Source organism: Pan paniscus, chromosome 9 (assembly GCF_029289425.2).
Source record: "Pan paniscus chromosome 9, NHGRI_mPanPan1-v2.0_pri, whole genome shotgun sequence".
Taxonomy (NCBI): domain Eukaryota; kingdom Metazoa; phylum Chordata; class Mammalia; order Primates; family Hominidae; genus Pan; species Pan paniscus.
Genome location: NC_073258.2, coordinates 37,086,815 through 37,100,639, shown reverse-complemented (window position 1 = coordinate 37,100,639; position 13,825 = coordinate 37,086,815). Strand labels below are relative to the sequence as shown.

General features: G+C 41.5%; 1 long non-coding RNA gene across 2 annotated transcripts in view; it reads right to left on the bottom strand.

The window, feature by feature from the left end:
- Positions 1-667: 667 nt before the first annotated feature.
- LOC106635257 (uncharacterized) overlaps positions 668-13,825 on the bottom strand; it is a 184,601-nt gene continuing 171,443 nt past the window's right edge. For both annotated transcript variants that reach the window (XR_001338615.5, XR_010113421.1), the window contains exon 4: positions 668-2,968. This is a non-coding gene — a long non-coding RNA (uncharacterized LOC106635257). The remainder of the gene's footprint in view (positions 2,969-13,825) is intronic.

Here is a 13,825-nt window from a genome sequence, read left to right as displayed (position 1 = left end):
ACTACAAGGCCCAGCACAGTGGCTCACGCCTGTAATCCCAGCACTTTGGGAGGCTGAAGTAGGCGGATCACTTGAGGTCAGGAGTTTCGAGATCAGCCTGGCCAACATGGTGAAACCCCATCTCTACTAAAAATATTTTAAAAATTAGCCACGCATGGTGGCAGGCACCTGTAGTCCCCTCTACTTCGGAGGCTGAGGCACAAGAATCACTTGAACCAGGGAGGTGGAGGGTGCAGTGAGCTGAGATCGCACGACTGCACTCCAGCTTGGGTGACAGAGCAAGACTCTATCTCAAAAAAAACAAAACAAAACAGATTTTGGTTTCCATTTCACTGATCTGTAATTTATAAGCACTGAATCATCAAGTTTTGGATAATAATCACTGAAATGGGTATTCTTTTGTGGTCTTAAGGTATAAACACAAATATGCTCTTAAAGTATATTTGGCTTCTGATATGAGTATTAGGGACTTAGGGTTCTAACAATTTTTAATATGTTCTACTATTTTACTCATACTTTTAGTACCTTTTACTTTTCTTACTTCATTATTGCAATAAGGACCACATCTTTGGAAATGAAACCAGGAAAATTTATATATATATATATATATATATATATATATATATATATATGTATATATATACACAGTAGAGCTTTGAAAGTTAAGTAAAAATTTCCAGTAGTCAAAATTATCATAAAAAATCCTTTAAAATAACCCATCAAATATAGTGCTGTATATGTGATTTGTGAACTTAAGATTATTTCATTTATTCAGTAGTGTTTATCCGTGTCCTCAAATAATTATGTTTTGTTTCTTTTCTTGAGGATGTTGATCAAGTCATCACCAGCCTTTTATCTTGAACAATGTGTTTTAAATCATCCGCAAATTTTTCCATTGGTTTCACAATTGTTCATTGTCAGTTTCAGGTTTAATTGCATCTATTGCTTTTAATACAAGCAAAGGAAAAGGACTATTTTCCTGGTATACAATCCCTTTAGGTTAACTTTAAAATAACTCAATACACTGTGATTGGAACCCACTAGACAGTTAGGATCTGTTCTCTTTACTCATGCATGGTTAAACTTTTCTGTTAATAAACATGTCTTTCCCATGCTGTAAACATAAAAGTATTATATGTGTATAATCTTATGCTCATTTAGGCTTGCATTGTTTGATAAAAACTGGGTGAAAAGCAAAATACCCTAGACACCCCCCCCCCACCAAAAAAAACTACATTAGTGTAAGGAGTAAACTTATGAAACAGTAAGTTGTGTTGTGTTGGTGTCAAATGCTCCTAGTCAAAGCCTTGATGACCATCTGTAAGCTTATCTGTTTGATATAAATGATCTAAAGGACACCCCAAGAAGGTTCCAACAGGCAAGAGAATGGAGTAGGCATCCTCAGGGTGCTGAATATTTCTGCCCATGGCTGGGTAGGAAATCTTTATCCCTCAAGGGATATTACCGTAAACCTTCGTTAGCAAGTAAATATCAATAAATGTTGAATGAATGACTCTTGGTTCTCCAGCAATATTAAATGGGATTGAGGAGTAAAAAGAAGTGTCTGTGTAACCTCCTCCAAATGCCATTGTAAGTGAATTGAGCCTAAGAAGAATGAATGTCATGTTAACTTTTATGTTATGGGGCATAATTGGTTATTGTTGTTAATGGAGTAGGACTGAGAAAGTCTTAAATTCCTGTTTGGGACAGAATAGAAGGGGTGGTTAATAATGGATGGGGTGGTTAATAAATAAATCAGTAATGTATTACATCTCAAAGGAAGGAATTGGGAAGAGTAGGATTATAAAATCTTGTTGAGCTTCTCTGATATCTCTTTACTAAGTGTCTTTAATTTGTGTAAGTCTTCCCAGTAGCAAACTATGAATCACTTTATACATTAACTGTGTTTAATAATTGCATGAAATATTATAGTTTAGCAAGCACTTTCACCCTTCTAGTCATCTTGTCAACAATCCTGATGTCAGTGTTATCACCATCCACCAAAAAACATAAGCTTCTAGCGAGACAGGGCCATGTCCTATCTATTTCCATAGCCCTGTGCCTACGCGTAGCAGACAATCAAAAAATACTTGCTTTTTGAATAAACCCTCATGTTAACAATGAGACACAGGTTCAGAAAGGTTAACTTGCTCAAGACCTGTGAGCAGGAGAGCTGGGAATTTGTCCTAGACCTTTGGCTCTAAATTGTATGCCATTTTCTCAACCTGGATGAATGAATCCCTCTCAGCAAATGCACATCTATGCATTTTATTCATGCATTTTGAAATTATTCAAGATAATAAACATAGGGACATTTTCAGGTTGATTTATCTGTTTTTATTCCTTATATAAATTTCAGGCATATTCTCTCTAACATTTTAGTAAAACTGCATACATATTTTAACAATATGCATAGAGGTGATTAACATCACCATGTTAGAATACTAGGATGTTATCCATCACACACCGGGGCCTGTCGTGGGGGTGGGGGGAGGGATAGCATTAGGAGATATACCTAATGTAAATGACAAGTTAATGGGTGCAGCACACCAACATGGCACATGTATACATCTGTAACAAACCTGCTTGTTGTGCACATGTACCCAAGAACTTAAAGTATGAAAAAAAATACAAAATTTAGCCAGCTGTGGTGGCATCCACCTGTAATCCCAGCTACTTGGTAAGGTTGAGGCATGAGAGTCGCTTAACATGGGTAAGGTTGAGGCATGAGAGTCGCTTAACATGGGAGGCGGAGGTTGTAGTGAGCAGCCGAGATCACACCACTGCACTCCAGCCTGGGTGACAAAGTGAGACTGTCTCAAAATAATAATAATTTTACCACCACTGAGATGATCTTGTGACATACTTTGTCCAACAAAATGAGGCAGAAGTGACATTATACAGTTCTGATCCTGGGTCTTGGGAAGCCTGGGGTTTCTGCTGTGTTGCAGAACCCTGCCCAGCCATCCTAAAAAAAAAAAAAGAACGTTAGGATGTTATCAAAGAAGCAATTATTTCTCTATCTCCCTCTACGATTTTTAGGAATGAAATTAAACCGATAAGCCTGCACATTTCTGCTCTTTCCACTTTGTTCTAGCAGTCTTTCACAGATCTGAAGATCCTGATGACCCCTGTTTAGTGTAGCTTAAAAATGTGTTGATTCTGCTTTAAATTAAAACCTCTAAAGGCTTTGCACATAAGTGACACTTTCCAAAGGCACTTTCAAAGCCATTTATAGGATTTCAGGTATAATTCTGCCCTTTAAATCTCCTTGTTTTTAGCAATTATTGCAGTTAATTTAATTGTATGACATCTCTAGTGCTCTTATCACACAATAGAATGAATTGTCATTTTCATCAACATTCATCAGTGTCATATCAGCAATCAATGTGTGCCATTTATAGAAACACTCTGAAAAAGACTTCCTTCCTTTATCTTCCTAAATTTCAGAACTTTATTCTGATTTTCTCCTTACTCTTTTTATCCAGAAAGCAAAACTGAACTTCTACTTCAAGTTGCTGGCTCCCTTTGTAGCCAAGAATGACATCGTTTAAAAATCTTGCTATGTTGTGAAAGCTGACTTTGAAGGATATTACTTTGGCCCATAGTAACTTGGTAAAAATTGTTACCATTTAGCCATTTACCATTGCTTGATTCTGACTCATCAAGCTTTCCAATCAATGTGATTTTTAAGTATAAGCCTTAACTATAAGCCTTAATATTCAATAATTCAATGCCATTCACATATTCTTCAGGCATTTTTCCTATTTATTTAAGAAACGAATCATCTATAGTTTCAATATGAAATAAAAAAAAAACTGTACAATAAGCCAAATCTAAAATAATACATGTCTATTATCACTCATAATCCTTCTTAATGCTTTCACACCCTAGGACTGAGGTTTTCCTTCTAGTTTTTCTTCCCTTTAATTCCTTCTGTCCATTTATTCTTAATTTGAGAGATTTTATTTGTTGCCTTATAACCTTCTTCTTTGCCTTTTTCTTCTCTTCCTTTTTATTCTTTAAACATACATCTTTTGTTTTTTTCTTTTAATCTTCTGTCTTAAGCTTAGACTTTCTCACCTGACACCCATTTTCTCAGCATATGTTAGTGAAACGGGAGAGTTCCCTGATCCCTCACAGGACTTACGACGGAGGTGTCGCTCATGTGCTCAGCCACTACAGGCTGGAACTCCTTCAGGAGGGGGAGCACACGGATGGGCGGGGGCAAGAGCTGGGGCGGGGCGAGTGCTTTTGGGCTCCAGCCCCAGTAGCATTTAGGGGTGTGTTACAGTTTATGCTCTTTTAGCAGTTGCCATTTGTGGACGGCTAAGTGTTAAACCAGCTCAGTAGAGAGTCAGGGTGACAGCCTTTTACACCCTGCCGTCTTGGTACCTGGATCCTTGTCCGGTGTATTAGTCTGTTTTCACACTGCTGATAAAGACATACCGGAGACCAGGCAATTTACAAAAGAAAGAGGCTTATTGGACTCATAGTTCCACGTAGCTGGGCAGGCTTCACAATCATGGCAGAAGGTGAAAAGCATATCTCACATGGCAGCAGGCAAGAGGAGAGAACTTGTGCAGGCAAACTCCCATTTTTAAAGCCATCTGATGTTGTGAGACTTACTATCATGAGAACAGCAGAGGAAAGACCCGCCCCCATGATTCAATTATCTCCCACCAGGTCCCTCCCACAACACGGAATTATGGGAGCTACAAGATGAGATTTGAGTGGGGACACAGAGCCAAACCATATCATCCAGCGTCCAGGAAGATTCAGGTCACTCAGACTTGAAGGATGGTGAGTGCAGGGATTTTATTGGGTGATAGAAGTAGCTCTCAGTGGGATGGATGGGGAGCTGGAAAGAGGATGCAATGGGAAGGTGATATTCCCCCAGAGTTAGGCTGCCCCACAGCCGATCTCCTCTCTGACTGTCCCCAGCTGAACTCCTGTTGATGTTCAGACGCTCCTTCTCTTCTCTTCTTCTATGCCATGCCACTCTGCTGCTCTGTCGTTCTGCTACTCTTCTGTTCCTCTGCTCGTGGAGCTTGGGGTTTATGTGGGCACAGAATAGGGGCATGGCAGGCCAGAGTGGTCTTAGAAAAGGCAACATTTGGGCGTGAAAACAGGGATGCCTGTTCCCATTTAGGTCCATGGGTTTCCAGGCTTGAGGGTGGGGCCTTTGCCAGGGAACTGCCCTCTTCTACCTAGTATTTCCTCGCCTCCTGCCCATATCATTAGCATTTTTAATAATTTTACATTGACCTTGAGCAGAATCACTTAACTTTCATTTTCTGGTTGGCATTTTCTAAGGGTCTTGTAACTCCAAATTTCAGCAAATCTTCTTTCGTACTCAGTACTTGTTCAGTGCTCAAGTGTTGGTACGTATGTAGAGGTAAGCTGCTGTTGGTGTCTACCCAGTTTCCCTCACTCATAGGAGCCACCTCCACTCACCCACATCCCTTGAGGCTCTGGGATGATGTCAGTCACAGTATTCTGCCTGCCCTCTTGCTGCAGCCATAACCACGTGACCCGGACCTGGCCAGTCGTGGCCAGTCATGGCACACCATTTCCCTGCCTACAGAGGGGTTCAAAGTCTTAGGTTCCTAACTCAAGGAGAGGTGCCAGGACCCAACTCCACTGCCAGATAAAGAAAGCCTGTCTGTGTTTGAAGAGAATGAAACCAACACACAAAGAAAAGTATAAAAAGCAGAGCCAAGATATAGAAATAGTTCTACTACAGCATTTTAGTACTTGGATTTAGCCGTACCTTTGGATTCACCTTCAGCCTTTTGAGTCAGAAGAGATGAACAGATTTGCTTTTTTAAAAGTTATTTTGAGATGATTTATTTCACAATAGAGTCTTACACAATGTCTAATAGTATATCAAACCAAATGCTATGCAATTGTATGAAATAAAAGGCTAACTCGCATTAATCTTGATGAGACTCAAGTCTTTTATGTATATTACTTCATACAAAATTGGTAAATAAAGGAATGATATTGGTACATTGGTATAATATGGAAATTGCATGGATTCATACACAATTTTTCTCAGCACATTGTTTTAAAGCAATTAGGGCAAGATTTCTTATAATTAATGAGAAAGCTTTAAAGATATATGAAAACATTTTGGAAAAAAAGCTGAAAATCTGCAGAAGTTTATTCTTTATTGGGAAAAAAAGCCTCATTTAGTAGCTTTAGGGACCTTCAGTAATTTTCATTCAGTTAAGCTATCTGGAGCAGGCATGGATAAAGACACTAAGAAGATATTTCTAGTTATATAAAACAATGGATTAGGAAGGCTACAGACTGGATACGATTTTAAAATTTGGTGAAAATTGAGTTTTTTAAAAGCAAATGCCTTCTAATACTTACATCTTAAAGGAGGAAGCACAAGTCTAGGAAATTATAAGGAAGCAAATGATTAACAGCCATGAAAACTAGAAGGAAGCTAACTGTGGTAACATTTTTATTGGTATTCTGGTTACATCGTTTATAAGTTTTTAGTGTCTTCCTCAACCTTGTTTACTCCATTTGCCTTATTATTTTTGGTACAGCATAGATTTTTCAGGAACACATATATGGCGTTAGAGCAGCAGTCCCCAACCTTTTCGTCACCAGGACCAGTTTTGTAGAAGACAATTTTTCCACAGATGGGGGCAGGGGGAGTGGTTTCAGTATGAAACCGTTCCACCTCAGATCATCAAGCATTAGATTCGCATAATGAGTGCACAACCTAGATCCCTCACATGTGCAGTTCACAATAGGGTTCCCACTCCTATGAGAATCTAATGCCACCAGTGATCTGGCATGAGGCGGAGCTCAGCGGGTAATGCTCGCTTGCCTGCTGCTCACCTCCTGCTGTGTGGCCCGGTTCCTAACAGGCCACAGACCAGTACAGGTCCACGGCCTGGAGGTTGGGAACCCCTGTGTTAAAGCATTTATATTACATTTATATACACCCATACTCGTTCTGAAAAGCATTGAGAATCTCTGAAGATACAGAGAGGAAAATCAAACTGTGTTTTCATTCTCTCACTCAACAACACAGAAAACTTCTGTGACCTCTGGTTACCAAGATGGATGTCGGGGATTTTTCCCCACCAGCAACCAATTCTGCAGCAGACACCATCTGCTGGGTGTCCTCCAATCCAATTTCAACAATATCTAACTGGAAACAGCATCAGATTCCACAGGTTGAAGGTTGAGTCCCAGAAGGCTGCCCTCCACTTCCAATGCCTATTGCAAGCCCCAGATTGTGACCTATGCTTCTGACTGACCTGCTGATAAATTGGGATATCCACCATTCCCTCCTTGGGTTTAATTAGCTTGCTGCAGTGGCTCACAGAACTCAGGGAAACATGTTTACCCGTTTACTATAAAGGATATTACAAAGAGCACAGATGAAGACATGCATAGGGCAAGGCACAGGGGAATCACGTGCAGAGCTTCCATATCCTCTCCAGGCATGCCATCCTCTAGAAGCCTATACTTGTTCAGGTATCTGGAAGTTTATCCAAACTCTGTCCTTTTGGGCTTTTATGGGTGCTTTATTATGTAGGCGTGATTGATTAAATTGTTGGCCACTGGTAATCAACTCAACCTTCAGCCCCTTTTTCCCTCCCTGGAGGTTAGGAAGTGAGGCTGAAAGTTTCAACCCTCTAATCCTGCCTTGGTCTTTCTGGTGACCAGCCCCCATCCTGAAGCTACCTGGAGACTGCCAGCCGTCAGTCAATCATTAGCATACAAAAAGACACATCACTTTGAAGAGTCCAAGGATTTTTAGGAGTTGTATACTAGGAAACCTGAGACAAAGATAAAATATATATTTCACAACATAGGATAAGATAATATTAAAATTTACATAATAAGATGTGGGAGAAAAGGGAAAGAAAGGAAGAAATAGAAATACAGATATTAAAGTTGAAGGGTGAGATTAAAGCTAAAACAAAATTAAAGCCATGTGTTGGTAGATAAACTATTCAGATTTTGTGCCAAATAAAGTGGCAATTCCTTAACAAACCAGTTTATTACTATTACTATTTATCTCATGCTGAACAGTGTCATTGTCTGGGGTAAATATCCGAGATTCATTGTCTCATGGTCATGGAAAACTAGGACATGGACACACAAAGAGTGAGGTTCAGAGCGGAAGTTTAGTAGGTGAAAGAAAGAGAAGTGGGTTGTCACTTCTGTGGTGAAGTGCAGGAGGTTTTATAGATGACCTATATTGAGTAGGCGGTGTTTGATTTACATGGGGCATGAAAGATTGGTCAGACCAGGTGTGCCATTTGCATAGCACATGAAAATCTGGCTGCCCCCCACCTCCACGCTAATATTTTATTATGCAGATAGATTCTCTACCTGGCCGGCGCCATGTTGCCTGTTCCTTTACTGCACATGTGGCCACAAAGAAAAGGGAAGATGGAGCCTCCATGCTGAACATGCCTGGCCCCAGGTAGCCCTTTTCTATTGGCAGAACTGCTGGCATTCACTGTGCAAGTTTCCAGCTTGCTTATCAATGTCTGCAGTTCAATTTTTCAGGCTTATTTTTGTTAGAAATTATTTGGGGGCTCCTTTTTATTAAAAGGGGAATCTTGCTGAGGAGTCTTGTGCCCTCATTATCTGCCTAAATAATTTCTTTCTAGCTCCTGTATCGATGCTAACAGGTTGGCTATTTGGGGTTAGATTTAAAAATAAGAGCATAAATTTGGTAGGAGAATTTAAATATTTTTACTCCTTTGGTTAACAAGAGATATGGTAGAGAAATTATTTAGATCTGTGAAAACTCTTATTTCCACTTTTTTTAATTGATTTTTCAGCTTAAATTCATGTGTGTAATAAACATGTACATTTAACACGATTTTAAAAATTCAAAATGTACATATTCAAAATCTAAAATATATCCTTACAGCAATTTTTCCTCCCACCCTGTTCTGGTCACCCACTTCCTCTCTTTGGAGGCAACCACAGTATCAATTTCTTGCACATCCCTTCACAGATGGTCTATGCAAATATAAAAATATATCTACACATATCTGCATTGGACACAAGGATTCGCCACCCAGATCCCTTTTCATGGGAGGACTTATTGCTTCAACTCTTAGGAGTGCCGTCAGCCCCATTCAGAGATCTCAGCTGCAGATTTGCTTACCCAAGGCCATGCCCTTCCCAGGGAAGCCCATATCCAGTGACTGAGGGAGCAGGAATACGAGGACTCAGCCATTTCAGCCTGATGCTGGGCATGTCTGATGTGCCAAATTTAGTTCCAGAGCTCTCCCTGGGGCAGCTGAGGCTCTCGGGCCTGTATCGCAGCTTGACTGCTCCTCAATTCGATCCTGCTTCTGCTTCCTCCCTTTCACAGGCAGGGCCACCAACAGCCCCGGTTTTCCTAGGACTGAGGGGGTTTCCAGGATGCTGTATTTTCAGCGCTAAAACTAAGGCTGTTTCAGGAAAACTGGGACAAAGGAGTCATCCTATCCACCTGCATTGATACCAAGGCCATCACCTAATAGTGACATCCTGCATACTAAACTTTCTCTCAGAGGCTGCTTCCTGGGGAACCTCAGCCTGTGACAGTCAGTAGCAAGAGTGGTCTAAGAAAGTAGGTGATAAGATAGCTTTGGAGCTGAATATCTTACCACCAAGTTGACATTGAGGACCCCATCTAGAGGTGGGTGGGGTAGATAGCCCCTGGCATAAGGTGATGGTCCAATTATTGAAACTTTCACCAATGGTGAAGTGGGATAGCACACTAAGGAAGGGAAAACACCAGTACACACCATATATCAGGCATTTGAAAATTATGGAGGAAATAGTCACAACAATGACAGTGGGAGTGGATGATTACTGTGATTGTTGCTTTGTTAAAGATAACGAAAGGCTGAGAGTGATTAATGGGCAATTAAAAGTGAAGAGTGGAAGCCAGAGGGCTTCCTTGATAGCCAAGAGATTCTTCTGCAGTAGGAAAGCAGAGAAAGCTGAAGAACAGGCTCAGGTTTTAATCATCAGAATACCTGAGATTCAGAATGTTATACTCCCAACTAAGGCAGGTCTACCACGACAAGGCCAAGGCCCTTGTTGGGAAAAAATAGAACTCTGACACAAGGGTTGGGGAAACCAGCATTGATGGCTCTGAAAATCTTTAATGCTCAGATTCTTGCACTTCCCAAACCTGCAAAAGTGAATTCCCTCCCTGTTAAGAGCTAGCACCCCTTCCTTGCCTCTCCAGCTCAGAGCAACATGTAATGTCCCCAGCATCTGTTTTCACTTCCCCTTCTGTCCACTAGGTGCATAACGAGGGTTAAGTCACAGAATAACCCAGCCAGGGTTGCACTAGGTCTGACAAGAAAGGAAAGAGTCCCCAAAGAAGCTGCAATGCCTAACTAGCAGGTACCAGCAGGCACCACGGGAGGTCCATGGAAATGAACCCCAAGAGTGCTCAATTAAGAAAGCTGGGACATAAGGCTGATTATGAAAGAGTTTATTTATTTTCCTAAAATACAAGATGTAACACTTAGGCTAGGATCCCAGCAGGTGGGCCCAACCTGCTACATAGATGGCTCCTAGAAGTGTGGCAAAAGCAAGGACCCATGCTGAGTGAAACTAAGATATAAGAATTTCCATAGCACATGGTGGAAGAATAGATTAAAAGATGTAGGGAAGTGGGCAGGCTGGAGTGGATGTACAGTGTAAGGCCAGATAGCACACTAGATTATTACAGTTCATGGGAAGGCCTGGACATGCTATTTATCAAGGCGACAGAAAGCATTGGTGAAAGGGATCCCAGCATTACTAAGTATCCCAGGTGAAAGTAGGAGAGATCATTACAGCATTCAGCTTACAGGTACGAATGGTGATAAGACCCCAAAACAATAGAAATCAATAGACACCTGTCAGCAGCTTTTCACCATCAAAAACCAGGTGATACAATTATTTCATAATGAGTGGTAAGATCAAAATCACAGCCAAGGGGGCCTCATCTGCAGAATTATATAGATGATTAAAACAACACAGCTTCAGGTTGGGCACGGTGGCTCATGCCTGTAATCCCAGCACTTTGGGAGGCTGAAGCGGGTGGATCACTTGAGGTCAGGAGTTCGAGACCAGCCTGGCAAACATGGTAAAACCCGTCTCTACTAAAAATACAAAAATTAGCCAAGCATGGTGGTGCATGCCTGTAGTTCCAGCTACTCAGGAGGCTGAGGCAGAAGAATTGCTTGAACCTAGGAGGCAGTGGTTGCAGTGAGCAAAGATAGTGCCACTACACTCCAGCCTGGGTGACAGAGTGAGATTCTGTCTCAAAAAAAAAAAACAAAAAAAACCCAGCATCCACAGGACCAAAACAGAGAGACAGTCAACAAAGGCACCCCAAAATAAACCTTACAAATATTCAGAGGCCTGGCACTCAACTTGTACCTTGAGAAGAAATCAAGACTAGATGATCAGGAGGCTGAGTGCAGTCACCCCAATAAAAACACAATCTCTTATCCAGTTTCGTGACCTCAATTGTTATAGGGACCCAGAACCCACTGATGAAAAGAGAGGATAGTCTCCAGATAAAATGACTTTGCAACACCATGGCAACGCAAGAGATATTGATTCAGTCCTCTCCCCAAGGGGCCTATGTATAACTCTACACTGGGGGCAGAGGGAATACCCAAGCATGTGATTACTGTTGGACATAGAATATGAGGTGATATTGATAGCTGGAGACCTGAAATGTCATCTTGATCCTCCCTATTACAAGATAATCATATGAGACCAGTTTACAAGTGGACTATTGACTGAGGTCTAGCTCACAGTGGGCCTACCTACTGATCATTTCCAAATATATAATTGGAATAGACATAGTTGATAGATGGTGCAGCTCCCACATTGAATCCTTGGCCTGTCAGGTAAAAGCAGCCTATCATAGCAGAGAAGGCCAAGTAGCAGCCTTTGAAATTTCCATCTACTCCCACCTTGCCCCCAGCCAAGCTACTAAATACAAAACAAATTCATATCCTGGGAGGGATGACAGAAATTAATGCTACCCTTAAGCATCTAAAGGAGGCCAGAGTAGAGATCCGCATTTTATCTCCACTTAATTCACCAGTCTGAACCCCTCCAGAAATTAGATGGATCTCCTGGAGCATGAGAGTAGACTACACAAACACAGCTGTAGCTGCTGTGCCAGATGTGGCACCTGTGCTAGAGCAGGTGAACATGGCTTTGGGTACACAGCATGGAGCCAGCCATTTCTATCAGAAAAAAAGATCAGAAGCCAGGTGTAGTGGCTCACACTTACAGTCCCCACTGCTCAGGAGGCTGAGGCAGGAGTATCACATGAGCCCAGGAGTTAGAAGCCACAGTGAGCTATGATTGTACCACTGAACTCCAGCCTGGGCTACAGAGCTAGATCCTGTCTCTTAAAAAAGAAAAGACCAGAAACAGTTTAGTTTCATGTGAAATAGGCAACAGAGTTATAGTTATCTCCAGAGCTGTGTTAGTTCTTACTCTTGTAATATAGTCTGAGGAAATTTGGGCTTTCTGAGTATCTCGCTGGACCTCATATTGATCCACTACATTGATGACATGGCGCTAAATGGCTGAATGATCAAGAACCAGCTAGCATCTGCTCCAGAGGTGGGAGGTAAGCCCTAGGAAGATTGAGAAGCTCAACATCAGCGAAATTTTTTAAAGATCCAATGATGATGGGCATGCTAGCATATCCCACCCAAAGTGAAAGACAGATATTACATCTTGCGCTCCCCATTAGGAAGAAGGAAGCACAATTCCTTGTAGACCTCTTTAGGTTCTGAAGTCAGCACATTTCACACTTGGGAATGCGGCTCCAGTCCATGTGCTGGGTGTCTTGAAAGTTACCATCATTGAGGGAACCCAGAGCAGAAAAGGGCTCTACAGTAACTCCTGAACATTTGAGCCAGTGACCCAGAAGACCGTATGATGTTTGAGTACTGGTGGTGGGAAAACATGTCATGTTAGTTTACGGTGAGTCCCAGTGGGACAATCGTTATGCAGATCCCAGATTTCTGGAACAAAGCCATGCCATCTGCAAGGAAGAATTATTTGCCCTTTGAAAAACTCTAGTGTGCTACTGGGCCGTAATAAATATGGAACTTGCCTCTGAGATAGCAAGGGTAATGGTTAATTTTATATGCCAACTTGGCCAGGCGACAATGTCCAGATATTTGGGCAAACATCAGTCTAGATGTTGCTTTGAAGCTATTTTTTAGATATGATGGACACTTAAATCAGTAGACTTTGAGTAAAGCAGATTACCCCCATAATATGGGTGGGCCTCATCCAATCAGTTGAAGACCTTAAGGGAAAAGTTGGAGGTCCCCTGAGGAGGAAGAAATTCTGCATTCACACTGTCTTTGGATTTAAGATTGCACAAGATTGCAACATCAGCTTTTACGTGTGTTTCTGAGAGCCTGCCAGCCTGCTCTGTAAATTCTGGTGGTGCCTGCTCACACAGTCACATGAGCCAATTCCTTACAATAAATCTCTCTATTTCCCCACTCTGTGTGTGTGTGTGTGTGTCCATCTATGGGTCTGTTTCTCTGGAGAACCCTAACTAATGCACCAAGTGACCCTGCATCCAGAACACGCATCATCATGAACTGGGTTTTGTCAAACCCAGTGGTCCCCAATCTTTTTGGCACCATGGGCCAGTTTCATGGAAGCCAATTTTCCCACAGATGGGGTGAGGGGGATGGTTTCAGGATGATGCAAGTGTATTACATTTACTGTGCACTTTATTTCCATTATTATTCCATTGCAATATATAATAAAATAATAGTACAACTCACCA